The following is a 15,509-nucleotide window of genomic DNA, read 5'->3' as shown; positions in this document are numbered from 1 at the left end:
GTAAAAAAAATAAATAAATAAATAGAGTAATAAATAAGAGTCACGATGCGAAGAGGGAGCCAACTGGGTCTTATGTGGAAAAACGAACAGATGGAGGATGATCATCTCATCTGGGTTATTGAGCGGGGGCTATTTTCCCCTCTTTCCACTTTCTCCACCTGCCGAAGGCGATTCGGCCCGCGGGACTGATTTATGGCGTTTTTCGAGGATTGGAGATTTTCAACAGTTTGGGGATTTCAAAGCGTGCTGTGAAATCCTCGCTCTCGCCTGTCCCGCCGTTGACCCCCGGCCCACGTCCTCCCCCGGGCCTGGAATGCCCCCAATCCCTCTGCCCATCCGCCAAGCTAGCTCTCTTCCTCCCTTCAAGGCCCTGCTGAGAGCTCACCTCCTCCAGGAGGCCTTCCCAGACTGAGCCCCTTCCTTCCTCTCCCCCTCGTCCCCCTCTCCATCCCCCCCATCTTACCTCCTTCCCTTCCCCACAGCACCTGTATATATGTATAAATGTTTGTACAGATTTATTACTCTATTTATTTATTTATTTATTTATTTATTTATTTTGTTAGTATGTTTGGTTTTGTTCTCCGTCTCCCCCTTTTAGACTGTGAGCCCACTGTTGGGTAGGGACTGTCTCTATATGTTGCCAATTTGTACTTCCCAAGCGCTTAGTACAGTGCTCTGCACACAGTAAGCGCTCAATAAATACGATTGATGATGATGAAAAGAGAACTCGCTACGCGGGTGCGCCGGATCCGGACCGTGAGGTAACCGGACTAGACATTTTAAAACACCAGGCCTTCTCTGAGCCCCGAATCGCTACTATGTTTTTACATATTTATCACTCTATTTATTTTACTTGTACATATCTATTCTATTTATTTTCTTTTGTTAGTATGTTTGGTTTTGTTCTCTGTCTCCCCCTTTTACGATTGATTGATTGATTGACTGATTTAGACTGTGAGCCCACTGTTGGGTCGGGACTGTCTCTCTATGTTGCCAACTTGTACTTCCCAAGCGCTTAGTCCAGTGCTCTGCACACAGTAAGCCCTCAATAAATACGATTGATTGATTGATTGATTGTCTTTCGGGACTTCCCCCCATAGTAAGACGTTTCAAATTCCCAGGGTAGTTTCGGCTAACCCGAAAGGACTCGGACTAGAGCAGCACAGGATACGGAAGGTTCTGACTCCCGGAAGAAGGCAGAGGGGCAACAAAATCGGGGAAATTGCGATGAAAAGCACAAATCTGCCGGGCGCGGGGATGTCTTTTCAACCGACCTCGACTGAAATCCGGGGGAATCCTCCGGATTTCGACGACGTGTGACCCCCGCGCCCGACCCTTCGCCGAGGGACTCAAACCCGGGAGTTGAAGGCCGACGAAAAGCGAACCGAACCCCCAGAAGAAGGCAGAGGGGCAAGAAAATCGGGGAAATTGCGATGAAAAGCCCAAATCTGCCGGGCGCGGGGATGCCTTTTCAACCGACCTCGACCGAAATCCGGGGGAATCCTCCGGATTTCGACGACGTGTGACCCCCGCGCCCGACCCTTCGCCGAGGGACTCCAAACCCGGGAGTTGAAGGCCGACGAAAAGCGAAACTCGGCCAACGGCTGCCTTGCAAGGAAATCGGGGAAACTGCGATGAAAAGCACAAATCTGCCGGGCTCGGGGATGCCTTTTCAACCGACCTCGACCGAAATCCGGGGGAATCCTCCGGATTTCGAGGAAGTGTGACCCCCGCGCCCGACCCTTCGCCGGGGGACTCAAAACCCGGGAGTTGAAGGCCGACGGAAAGCGAATCGAACCCCCGGAAGAAGGCAGAGGGGCAAGAAAATCGGGGAAATTGCGATGAAAAGCACAAATCTGCCGGGCGCGGGGATGCCTTTTCAACCGACCTCGACTGAAATCCGGGGGAATCATCATCAATCGTATTTACTGAGCGCTTACTATGTGCAGAGCACTGTACTAAGCGCTTGGGAAGTCCAAATTGGCAACATATAGAGACAGTCCCTACCCAACAGCGGGCTCACAGCCTAAATCCTCCGGATTTCGACGACGTGCGACCCCCGCGCCCGACCCTTCGCCGGGGGGCTCCAAACCCGGGAGTTGAAGGCCGACGGAAAGCGAATCGAACCCCAGGACCAAAGGCCGAAAGGCCGACTCACCGGAGGCGATCGCCGCTGTCGACTCCCGAGCCGTGACCCCCGACCAGCCACGTTTCAGAGAGTCTTCCTCTTCTCCGCGGCCATCGGGGTCCCGTTTCTGGAACCGGAGGGAGGAGAGGGTTAGGGCCCCTTGGCGTTTCGACGTGCAGGACTTGATTTCCCCGAGTTACGAGGACACGGGAGAGAAACAGAGAGGGAGGGAGAGACAGACGCAGAGGAGGCCCCCTTTCTGGAGAAAGGAAGTTAATGCAAACCGACTCAGAGGCGAGGCTGAAAGCAACTTACTTCCTGATCACGCAGCTGTAGAGCGAGGGCTCGTACTAAAGCCTGATAAAAATTCGACCTCCTATGCCAGACCTCTGCTCGGGGTCAATAAAATATCATTTTTTACCCAAGTCGCCCTCCTTGAAGCCTCTCTCCGCCCCGCCCCGGGCTCCCCCGACGATAAACCTGGCTCCAATGGTGCCGAAATGTCAGAATATAAGGCTCTGCTCACTGTCGACCGCTCAGGCTCGCCCAGCCCACGCAAATGATCAGCGCGTAGCGTGGAAAGAGATCCCGATTTAGCTGCTTTTTACCGTTCAACCCCTACCGGGTTGCTCTCCAAACCGCCGAGTGAGCGTCCGGAGGAGGAAACGGAGAGACCTGGGAGAATTCAGAGACGTTCGGGGGGCTAGGAAATGTACAATTTCCCCAAAAGGCTGATTCGCTTGGCCCTTTCCAATTGAAGAAGAGAAAAAGGGCTTTTTAATCAATCAATCAATCAATCAATCAATCGTACTTATTGAGCGCTTACTGTGTGCAAAGCACTGTACTAAGCGCTTTTAAAATGGTTATCTGCTAGGCACTTGTTAGGTGCCAGGCGCGTGCACACCATACTAAGATAATCGGGTAAGGCCAACTCCCCGTCCCACGTATTCATTCATTCAGTCGCATTTATTGAGCGCTTACTGTGTGCAGAGCGCTGGACTAAGCGCTTGGGAAGTACAAGTTGGACAGGGCTCCCAGTCTTAATATCCATTTTCCAGGTGAGGTAACTGAGGCCCAGAGAATAGTAATAATAATAATAACGATGGCGTTTATTAAGCGCTTACTACGTGCAAAGCACTGTTCTGAGCACTGGGGAGGTTACAGGGTGAGCAGGTTGTTCCACAGGGGGCTCACGGTCTTCATCCCCATTTTCCAGACGAGGGAACTGAGGCCCAGAGAGGTGAAGTGACTGGCCCAAAGTCACCCAGCTGACAGCTGGGGGAGCCGGGATTTGAACCCCTGACCTTGGACTCCAAAGCCCCTGCTCTTTCCATTGGGCCCCGCTGCTTTTTCTGAGAAGTGAACTGACTCACCCAAAGTCACACGGCAGACGAGGGCGGGGCTGGGATTAGAACCCAGGACCTTCTGATTGTGAGCCCGCTGTTGGGTAGGGACCGTCTCTATATGTTGCCAACTTGTACTTCCCAAGCGCTTAGTACAGTGCTCTGCACACAGTAAGCGCTCAATAAATACGATTGATTGATTGATTGATTCTGATTCCCCGGCCTGGGGCTCTAATCCACTAAACCATGCTGATTACCCATAAAAATGCTCAAATTTCCATTTCCTTGTTATAGGAGGCTGATTTTTTTTTTTTAACGGCATCGGTTAAACATTGACTACGTGCCAGGAACTGTACTAAGCACCGGGGTAGATACAAGATAATCAGGTCGCCCCAGGTGGGGCTCGCAGCCTTCATCCCCACTCTACAGATGAGGTCACTGAGGCCCAGAGAAGGGAAGTGAATTACCCAAGGTCACATGCTTTACAAGGAGCTCTTCATTCAAGGCCTCCAGGTAAAAACTGCACGATGACAAATTGTGGTATTTGTTAGGAGGTTACTATATGGCAGGCACTGTACTAAGCTCTCGGAGAGAATATAAGAAAATTGGGTTGGACATAGTCCCTGTCCCACATGGGACTCACAGCCTTAATACCCATTTTACAGATGAAGGAACTGAGGCCCTGAGAATAATAATAATAATAATGTTGGTATTTATCAGGTGCTTACTATGTGCCAAGCACTGTTCTAAGCGCTGGGGGAGATACAAGGTGATCAGGTTGTCCCACGTGGGGCTCACAGTCTTCATCCCCATTCTACAGATGAGGTCACTGAGGCCCAGAGAAGGGAAGTGAACTACCCAAGGTCACATGCTTTACAAGGAGCTCTTCATTCAAGGCCTCCAGGTAAAAACTGCACGATGACAAATTGTGGTATCTGTTAAGAGGTTACGGTATGGCATTCATTCATTCAATCATATTTATTGAGCGCTTACTGTGTGCAGAGCACTGTATTAAGCGCTTGGGGAGTACAAGTCGGCAACATCTAGAGACGGTCCCTACCCAACAGTGGGCTCACAGTCTAGAAGGGGGAGACACAGTACAAAGCATATTAACAAAATAAAATAAATAGAATAAATATGTACAAATAAAATAAATAAATAGAGTAATAAATACATACAAACATATATACAGGTGCTGTGGGGAGGGCAGGAGGTAAGGCGGGGGGGGGGGACGGGGATGGCAGGCACTGTACTAAGCTCTCGGAGGGAATACAAGAAAATTGGGTTGGGCACAGTCCCTGTCCCACATGGGACTCACAGCCTTAATCCCCATTTTACAGGTGAAGGAACTGAGGCCCTGAGAATAATAATAATAATAATAATAATATTGGCACTGTTCTAAGCGCTGGGGGAGATACAAGGTCATCAGGTGGTCCCCCGTGGGGCTCACAGTCTTCATCCCCATTCTACAGATGAGGTCACTGAGGCCCAGAGAAGGGAAGTGAATTACCCAAGGTCCCACGCTCTACAAGAAGCTCTTCATTCAAAGCCTCCAGGTAAAAACTGCACTATGAAAAACTGTGGTATCTGTTAAGAGGTTTCTATATGGCAGGCACTGTACTAAGCTCCTGGAGGGAATACAAGAAAATTGGGTTGGGCACAGTCCCTGTCCCACATGGGACTCACAGCCTTAATCCCCATTTTACAGATGAAGGAACTGAGGCCCTGAGAAGAAGAAGAATAATAATGTTGGTATTTATCATCAGGTGCTTACTATGTGCCAAGCACTGGTCTAAGCACTGGGGGAGATACAAGGTGATCAGGTTGTCCCACATGGGACTCACAGTCTTCATCCCCATTCTACAGATGAGGTCACTGAGGCCCAGAGAAGGGAAGTGAATTACCCAAGGTCCCACGCTCTACAAGGAGCTCTTCATTCAAAGCCTCCAGGTAAAAACTGCACTATGAAAAATTGTGGTATCTGTTAAGAGGTTACTGTATGGCAGGCACTGTACTAAGCTCCCAGAGAGAATACAAGAAAATTGGTTTGGGCACAGTCCACATGGGACTCACAGCCTTAATCCCCATTTTACAGATGAAGGAACTGAGGCCCTGAGAATAATAATAATGTTGGTATTTATCAGGTGCTTACTATGTGCCAAGCACTGTTCTAAGCACTGGGGGAGATATAAAGCCATCAGGTTTTCGCACATGGGGCTCACAGTCTTCATCCCCATTCTACAGATGAGGTCACTGAGGCCCAGAGAAGGGAAGTGAATTACCCAAGGTCCCATGCTCTACAAGGAGCTCTTCATTCAAGGCCTCCAGGTAAAAACTGCACTAAGAAAAATTGTGGTATTTGTTAAGAGGTTACTGTATGGCATTCATTCATTCATTCATTCAATTGTATTTATTGAGCGCTTACTGTGTGCAGAGCACTGTACTAAGCGCTTGGGGAGTATACAAGTCGGCAATATATAGAGACGGTCCCTACCCAACAGCGGGCTCACAGTCTAGAAGGGGGAGACAGAGAACAAAACAAAACATATTAACAAAATAAAATAAATAGAATAAGCATGTACTAAATAGAGTAATAAATCCGTACAAACATATATACATATATACAGGTGCTGTGGGAAGGGCAGGGGGTAAGACGGTGGGGGGGGGGGGGGGGGGATGGCAGGCACTGTACTAAGCTCTCAGAGGGAATACAAGAAAATTGGGTTGGACACAGTCCACATGGGACTCACAGCCTTAATCCCCATTTTACAGATGAAGGAACTGAGGCCTTGAGAATAATAATAATAATAATGTTGGTACTTATCATCAGGTGCTTACTATGTGCCAAGCACTGTTCTAAGCAATGGGAGAGATACAAGGTCATCAGGTTGTCCCACATGGGGCTCACAGTTTTCATCCCCATTCTACAGATGAGGTCACCGAGGCCCAGAGAAGGGAAGTGAATTACCCAAGGTCACATGCTCTACAAGAAGCTCTTCATTCAAGGCCTCCAGGTAAAAACTGCACTATGAAAAATTGTGGTATTTGTTAAGAGGTTACTATATGGCAGGCACTGTAATAAGCTCTTGGAGAGAATACAAGAAAATTGGGTTGGACACAGTCCACATGGAACTCACAGCCTTAATCCCCATTTTACAGATGAAGGAACTGAGGCCCTGAGAATAATAATAATGTTGGTATTTATCATCAGGTGCTTACTATGTGCCAAGCACTGTTCTAAGCACTGGGGGAGATATAAGGCCATCAGGTTTTCGCACATGGGGCTCACAGTCTTCATCCCCATTCTACAGATGAGGTCACTGAGGCCCAGAGAAGGGAAGTGAATTACCCAAGGTCACATGCTCTACAAGGAGCTCTTCATTCAAGGCCTCCAGGTAAAAACTGCACGATGAAAAATTGTGGTATCTGTTAAGAGGTTACTATATGGCAGGCACTGTACTAAGCTCTCGGAGGGAATACAAGAAAATTGGGTTGGGCACAGTGGGACTCACAGCCTTAATCCCCATTTTACAGATGAAGGAACTGAGGCCCTGAGAATAATAATAATAATAATGTTGGTATTTATCATCAGGTGCTTACTATGTGCCAAGCACTGTTCTAAGCGCTGGGGGAGATGCAAGGTGATCAGGTTGTCCCATGGGGGGCTTACAGTCTTTATCCCTATTTTACAGATGAGGAAACCGAGGCCCAGAGAATTGACTTGCCCAAAGTCACCCATCTGATGAGCGGCGGAGCCGGGATTAGAACCCACGACCTCTGACTCCCAAGCCCGGGCTCTTTCCACTGAGCCACGCTGCTTTCCATAAATGTAATAATAATGGCATTTATTAAGCGCTTACTATGTGCAAAGCACTGTTCTAAGCGCTGTGTCTCCTGTCTCCTGTGAGTCACCGGTGACTAAGTCTTGTCATTCTGGCTTTAACAGAATTTCAAGAACACACTCGGAAAGCAGAGAGACAATCGATCAATCAATCAATCGTATTTATTGAGCGTTTACTGTGTGCAGAGCACTATCGGTGCCAACCTCGAAATAAGCAGCGTGGCTCAGTGGAAAGAGCCCGGGCTTTGGAGTCGGGGGTCATGGGTTCGAATCTCGGCTCCGCCAATTGTCCGCTGGGTGACTTTGGGCAAGTCACTTCACTTCTCTGGGCCTCAGTTCCCTCATCTGGAAAATGGGGATGAAGACTGGGAGCTCCCCCGGGGGACAACCTGCTCACCTTGTAACCTCCCCAGCGCTTAGAACGGTGCTTTGCACATAGTAAGCGCTTAATAAATGCCATCATTATTCACTTAATCATATTTATTGAGCGCTTACTGTGTGCAGAGCACTGTACTAAGCGCTTGGGAAGCACAAGTTGGCAACATATAGAGACGGTCCCTACTCAACAGCGGGTTCTAAACCCCAGATATTTGATTTACCCAATTTTCAGAGTGAATGTCCCAGTCTCCTAATTTTTTATATATTTTTTTTCCGGTATTTAAGCACTTTACTGGGTGTCAAACACTGTTCTAAGTGCTGGGACAGAAACAGGTTAATTAGGTTGGATACAATCCCTGTCCCATACAGGGCTCACAGTCCTAGGAGGAGCAATCGTTCAACAAGAGAAACAGAAGCGGCGTGAGAGGCAGCGTGGCTCAGTGGAAAGAGCCCAGGCTTGGGAGTCCGAGGTCACGGGTTCGAATCCCGACTCCGCCAATTGTCAGCTGGGTGACTTTGGGCAAGTCGCTTCACTTCTCTGGGCCTCAGTTCCCTCACCTGTAAAACGGGGATGAAGACTGTGAGCCCCACGGGGGACAACCTGATCACCTTGTATCCCCCCCCCACCCCCCACAGTGGTTAGAACAGCGCTTGGCATATAGTAAGCGCTTAATAAATACCATTATTATTATTATTATTTTTATTAACAAATACCATAAGAAAATGGGAGGGAGAACTTTAAAATTGGATACACTTCGGGAGTCACTAATATTCAAAAACTGGGCAATCCGCAACCGGCTGGACTCGGCTCTTTTCAACTTGGACTGCTTAGAAGGAAACACCTCAATTGAAAATAATAATAATAATAATAATAATAATAATAATGGCATTTGTTAATAATAATAATAATAATAATAATAATGATGGCATTTGTTAAGCGCTTACTATGTGCAAAGCACTGTTCTAAGCGCGGGGGGGGGATACAAGGTGATCAGCTTGTCCCACGTGGGGCTCACAGTCTTCATCCCCATTTGACAGATGAGGGAACTGAGGCCCAGAGAAGTGAAGTGACTTGCCCAAGGTCACACAGCAGACATGTGGTGGAGCGGGATAATAATAATAATGTTGGTATTTGTTAAGCACTTACTATGTGCCAAGCACTGTTCTAAGCGTTGTTGCGGGGAAATACAAGGTAATTAAGGTTGTCCTACGTGGGGCTCACAGTCTTACTCCCCATTTTACAGATGAGGTCACCGAGGCCCAGAGAAGTGAAGTGACTCGCCCAAAGTCACACAGCTGACAATGGGAAGAGCTGGGATTTGAACCCAGGACCTCTGACTCCAAATCCCGGGCTCTTTCTACAAAAGCGGGCCGCGGCAGGCGCTAGAACCTCAGTGAAATTTAAGCTCGAGTTCGAAACAGAAGTTCAAAAGATTCGAGAAGCAGCGTGGCTCAGTGGAAAGAGCCCGGGCTTAGGAGTCGGAGGTCGTGGGTTCAAATCCCGGCTCAGCCAATCGGCAGCTGTGTGACTTTGGGCAAGTCACTTCACTTCTCTGGGCCTCAGTTCCCTCATCTGGAAAATGGGGATTAAGACTGGGAGCCCCACGTGGGACAACCTGATTTCCGTGTATCTACCCCAGCGCTTAGAACAGTGCTCGGCACATAGTAAGTGCTTTACAAATGCCATCATCATCATCATTATTATTATAAGATAATTAGGCTCGGCTCGGTTCCAAAATCCTCTCTTCGCCGTTTCCCAAAATCAATCAATCAATCGTATTTATTGAGCGCTTACTGTGTGCAGAGCACTGGACTAAGCGCTTGGGAAGTACAAGATGGCAACGTATAGAGACAACAGTGGGCTCACAGTCTAAAAGGGGGAGACAGAGAACAAAACCAAACCTACTAGCAAAATAAAATAAATAGAATAGATATAATAATAATCATAATAATCATAATAATGGCATTTATTAAGCGCTTACTATGTGCAAAGCACTGTTCTAAGCGCTGGGGAGGTTACAAGATGATCAGGTTGTCCCATGGAGGGCTCACAGTCTTAATCCCCGTTTTACAGATGCGGTAACTGAGGCACAGAGAAGTCACACAGTCACACAGCTGCCCAAAGTCACACAGCTGGCAACTGGCAGAGTCGGGATTTGAACCCATGACCTCTGGCTCCAAAGTCCGGGCTCTTTCCACTGAGCCACGCTGCTTCTATGTGGCCTGGCGGATAGAGCATGGGCTCCCACTTGTTTGCTGTATGACCTTGGGCCTGTCACTTCACTTCTGTGGGCCTCAATCAATCAATCAATCATTCCTATTTATTGAGCACTTACAGTGTGCAGAGCACTGTACTAAGCGCTTGTATGTACAAGATATGTACAAGTAAAATAAATAGAGTAATAAATCTGTACAAACATATATACATATATACAGGTGTTGTGCCAAAAGTCTACGCTCCGGGAGTCCGACGCGATGGTGGTTAAGTGAACGGACGCTTCCCGGTGGAAAGGGAAAGGAGTTCGACCACGGACCTTTGTAGGGGTCTCGGAAAACGCGGGACACGGGGGATTTTAATAAGAATTAGAGAAGCAGCGTGGCTCAGTGGAAAGAGCCCGGACTTGGGAGTCCGAGGTCACGGGTTCAAGTCCCGGCTCCTCCACTTGTCAGCTGGGTGACTGTGGGCAAGCCGCTTCGCTTCTCCTGGCCTCAGTTACCCCATCTATAAAATGGGGGTGAAGACTGTGAGCCCCCCGTGGGACAACCTGATCACTTTGCATCCTCCCCAGCAATTGTAACAATGCTTTGCACATAGTAAGCGCTTAACAAATGCCATTATGATGATTGTTATTTTTAAGGCTTAACTCTGAACTCGTCTTTTCCCTGATCTACAGGGTGGAAACAACGAACGTCCCAAACAGCGGAAGTTTGAACCAATCCTCTCCTCCCCATGGACGCCACCCAAATAAATCAACAAAATCGCCCAGTCCAAATACCCGTCGGTTGAAAAGTCATTTGAGGGGAATGTCTTTTGGATTCAATCGTATTTGTTGAGCGCTTCCTATGTACAGGGCGCTGTACTAAGCGCTGCAACCTTGCTTGGGATTTGTTAAGCGCTTATTATGTGCCAACCACTGTTGAAAGCGCTGGGGGAGATACAAGGTGATCAGGTTGTCCCACGGGGGGCTCATTCATTCATTCATTCAATCGTATTTATTGAGCGCTTACGGTGTGCAGAGCACTGTACTAAGCGCTTGGGAAGTACAAGTCGGCGACATCTAGAGACGGTCCCCACAGTCTTCACCCCCATTTTCCAGATGCTGAGGCCCAGAGAAGTGGAGTGCTTCCCCAAGGTCACAGAGCTGACAATAATAATACTAATAATCATCCTCAATCGTATTTATTGAGCGCTTACTATGTGCAGAGCACTGTACTAAGCGCTTGGGAAGTACAAATTGGCAACATAATAATGATGGCATTTGTTAAGCGCTTACTATGTGCAAAGCACTGTTCTAAGCGCCAGGGGGGGAATACAAGTTGATCGGGTTGTCCCACGTGGGGCTCACAGTCTTAATCCCCATTTTACAGATGAGGGAACTGAGGCTCAGAGAAGTGAAGTGACTCGCCCAAGGTCACACAGCAGACCAGTGGCGGGGGCGGGATTAGAACCCATGACCTCTGACTCCCGAGCCTGGGCTCTTTCCACTGAGCCACGCTGCTTCTCGTGAATCAATCAATCAATCAATCGTATTTATTGAGCACTTACTGTGTGCAGAGCACACAGTATTTATGAATTTAAAGCTGTTTCCAAAATATTGTACGGCGTTTTATTTACGGCATTCGTTAAGCGCTTACTCTGTGTCGGGCACTGTACTAAGCGCTGGGGTAGATATGACTTAATCCGTTGGACACGGTCCGTGTTTCATTATTGCTATCATTATTATTACTCTATCTGTCAAGTATTTACTCTGTGACAAGCACCGTACTAGTAATAATAATGATATTTGTTAAGCGCTTACTATGTGCCAAGCACTGTGCTAAGCGCTGGGGAGGTTCCAAGCTGATCAGGTTGTCCCACGGGGGGCTCACGGTTTTAACCCCCATTTGATAGACGAGGGAACTGAGGCGCAGGGAAGTGAATCAATCAATCAATCAATCGTATTTATTGAGCGCTTACTGTGTGCAGAGCACTGTACTAAGCGCTTGGGAAGTACAAGTTGGCAACATCTAGAGACAGTCCCTACCCAACAGTGGGCTCACAGTCTAGAAGGGGGAGACAGAGAACAAAACCAAACATATTAACAAAATAAAATAAATAGAATAGATATGTACAAGCAAAATAAATAGAGTAATAAATATGTGCAAACATATATACATATATACAGGTGCAGTGCCTGACATATAGCAAGCACAACACATAACATAATTATATTATGTGAAGTGAAGTGACATGTCCACGGCTGGCGGAGCCGGGACGGCTGGGTGACCTTGGGCAAGTCACTTAACTTCTCTGAGCCTCAGTTCCCTCATCTGTAAAATGGGGATTAAGACGGTGAGCCCCCCGTGGGACAACCTGATCACCTTGTAACCCTCCCCAGCGCTTAGAACAGGGCTTTGCACATAGTAAGCGCTTAAGAAATGCCATCATTATTATTATTATTATTATTATTGTTATTATTATTATTATTTGAACCCAGGACCTCGGACTCCAAAGTCTGGGCTCTTTCCATTGAGCCACGCTGCTTCTCTGTGTATACTGGGGTACACACAGGTTAATCAGGTTGGACACAGGCCGCGTCCCCCATTATTATTATGACGGTGTTTGGTAAGTGCTCACTCTGTTTCAAGCACTGCTCTAAGCGCTGGGGAGGGTTCCAAGGTGATCAGGTTGTCCCACGTGGGGCTCACAGTCTTCATCCCCATTTTACAGACGAGGTCACTGAGGCTCAGAGAAGTGAAGTGACTTGCCCAAGGTCACACAGCCGTCCCGGCTCCGCCAGCTGGCAGCTAGGTGACTCTGGACATGTCACTTCATGTCTAAGCGCGGTAGACGGGGCTCACGGCCTTCATCCCCATTTTACAGATGAGGTCAATGAGGCCCAGAGACGTAAAGTGACTTGTCCAAGGTCACACAGCCGACGAGCGGCAGAGCTGGGACTGGAACCCAGGTCTTTTGACTCCAAGGGCCGGGCTCTTTCCACTACACCAGGCCGCTTCCCTTCCTCCTAACTGAGACGGAGTCCGATTTGGCTCCTCCGATAACGTTCCCATTGGACTAAAGGGATTCAGTCTTCCTTTTTTTGGTATTCATTCATTCATTCATTCACTCAATCGTGTTTATTATCATCATCATCAATTGTATTTATTGGGCGCTTACTGTGTGCACAGCTCTGTACTAAGCGCTTGGAAAGTACAAGTTGGCAACATATAGAGACAGTCCCTACCCAACAGTGGGCTCGTATTGATTGAGCGCTTACTGTGTGCAGAGCGCTGTACTAAGCGCTTGGGAAGCCCGAGTCGGCAACATCTAGAGACGGTCCCTACCCGACAGCGGGCTCACGGGCTAGAAGGGGGGAGACAGACAACCAAACCGGTAGACAGGCGTCAATGTAAATAAACAGAATTGTAGATAGATACTCATCATTAATCAAATGAATAGAATAATAAATATGTAGAAATATACACCATTCATTCATTCAATCGTATTTATTGAGTGCTTACTGCGTGCAGAGCACTGTACTAAGCGCTTGGGAAGTCCAAGTTGGCAACATATAGAGACGGTCCCTACCCAACAGTGGGCTTACAGTCTAGAAGGGGGGAGACAGACAACCAAACAAGTAGACAGGCGTCAATATAAACAGAATTGTAGATAGATACTCATCATTAATCAAATAAATAGAATAATAAATATGTAGAAATATACACCATTCATTCATTCAATTGTATTTATTGAGTGCTTACTGCGTGCAGAGCACTGGACTAAGCGCTTGGGTAGTCCAAGTTCGCAACATATAGAGACGGTCCCTACCCAACAGTGGGCTCACAGGCTAGAACGGGGAGACAGACAACCAAACAAGTAGACAGGCGTCAATCTAAACAGAATTGTAGATAGATACTCATCATTAATAAAATAAATAGCACAGCACTGTACTAAGCGCTTGGGAAGTCCAAGTAGGCAACATATAGAGACGGTCCCTACCCGACTACGGGCTCACAGTCTAGAAGGGGGGAGACAGGCAACAAAACAAGTAGAGAGGCATCAATCTAAACAGAATTGTAGATATACTCATCATTAATAAAATAAATAGAATAATAAATATGTAGAAACATACAGCATTCATTCATTCATTCAATCGTATTGATTGAGCGCTTACTGTGTGCACAGCGCTGTACTAAGTGCTTGGGAAGTCCAAGTCGGCAACATCTAGAGATGGTCCCTACCTGACAACGGACTCACAGTCTAGAATAATAATAATAATAATAATAATGGCATTTATTAAGCGCTTACTATGTGCAAAGCACTGTTCTAAGCGCTGGGGAGGTTACAAGGTGATCAGGTTGTCCCACGGGGGGCTCACAGTCTTCATCCCCGTTTTACAGATGAGGGAACTGAGGCCCAGAGAAGTGAAGTGACTTGCCCAAAGTCACACAGCTGACAACTGGCGGAGCCGGGATTTGAACCCATGACCTCTGACTCCAAAGCCCGTGCCTTTTCCACTGAGCCACGCTGCTTCTAGAAGGGGGGAGACAGACAACCAAACCGGTAGACAGGTGTCAATAGCATCAATATAAACAGAATAGTAGATACTCATCATTAATAAAATAAATAGAATAATAAATATGTAGAAATATACACCCTTCACTCATTCATTCAATCTTACTTGTTGAGCACTTACTGCGTGCAGAGCACTGTACTAAGAGCTTGGGAAGTGCAAGTCGGCAACATATAGAAACAGTCCCTACCCAACAGCGGGCTCACAGTCTAGAAGGGGGAGACAGACAACAAAACAAAACATATTAACAAAATAAAATAGAATAAATATGTCCAAATGAAATAGAGTGATAAATCCGTACAAACATATATACATCTATACAGGTGCTGTGGGGAGGGGAAGGAGGTAAGGCGGGGGGGGATGGGGAGGGGGAGAGGAAAAAGGGGGCTCAGTGTGGGAAGGCCTCCTGGAGGAGGTGAGCTCTCTGGAGGGCTTCGAAGGGAGGAAGAGAGATAGTTTGGCGGATCAATCAATCAATCAATCAATCGTATTTATTGAGCGCTTACTATGTGCAGAGCACTGTACTAAGCGCTTGGGAAGTACAAATTGGCATCACATAGAGACAGTCCCTACCCGATAGTGGGCTCACAGTCTAAAAGGGGGAGACAGAGAACAGAACCAAACATACCAACAAAATAAAATAAGTAGGATAGAAATGTACAAGTAAAATAAATAAATAAATAAATAAACAGAGTAATGAATATGTACAACCATATATACATATATACAGGTGCTGTGGGGAGGGGAAGGCGGTAAGGCGGGGGGATGGAGAGGGGGACGAGGGGGAGAGGAAAGAAGGGGCTCAATCTGGGAAGGCCTCCTGGAGGAGGTGAGCTCTCAGCAGGGCCGTGAAGGGAGGAAGAGAGCGAGCTTGGCGGATGGGCAGAGGGAGGGCATTCCAGGCCCGGGGGATGACGTGGGCCGGGGGTCGATGGCGGGACAGGCGAGAGCGAGGTACAGTGAGGAGATTAGTGGTGGAGGAGCGGAGGGTGCGGGCTGGGCTGGAGAAGGAGAGAAGGGAGGTGAGGGAGGAGGGGGCCAGGGGA

At 47.7% G+C, this 15,509-nt stretch overlaps 1 protein-coding gene across 1 annotated transcript in view; it reads right to left on the bottom strand.

Annotated features, from left to right (window-relative positions):
• The window catches only part of TAOK3 (TAO kinase 3), a 248,794-nt gene that overhangs the window by 207,628 nt on the left and 25,657 nt on the right, over positions 1 to 15,509 (bottom strand). The window contains exon 2 of the mRNA XM_038763111.1: positions 2,159 to 2,255. The gene's annotated coding sequence lies outside the window, so the exon portion shown is untranslated. The remainder of the gene's footprint in view (positions 1 to 2,158; positions 2,256 to 15,509) is intronic.

This window comes from Tachyglossus aculeatus, chromosome 21 (genome assembly GCF_015852505.1).
Source record: "Tachyglossus aculeatus isolate mTacAcu1 chromosome 21, mTacAcu1.pri, whole genome shotgun sequence".
Taxonomy (NCBI): Eukaryota; Metazoa; Chordata; class Mammalia; order Monotremata; family Tachyglossidae; genus Tachyglossus; species Tachyglossus aculeatus.
Note: the sequence above shows the minus strand (reverse complement) of the source record. Positions and strands in the feature narration are given on the sequence as shown.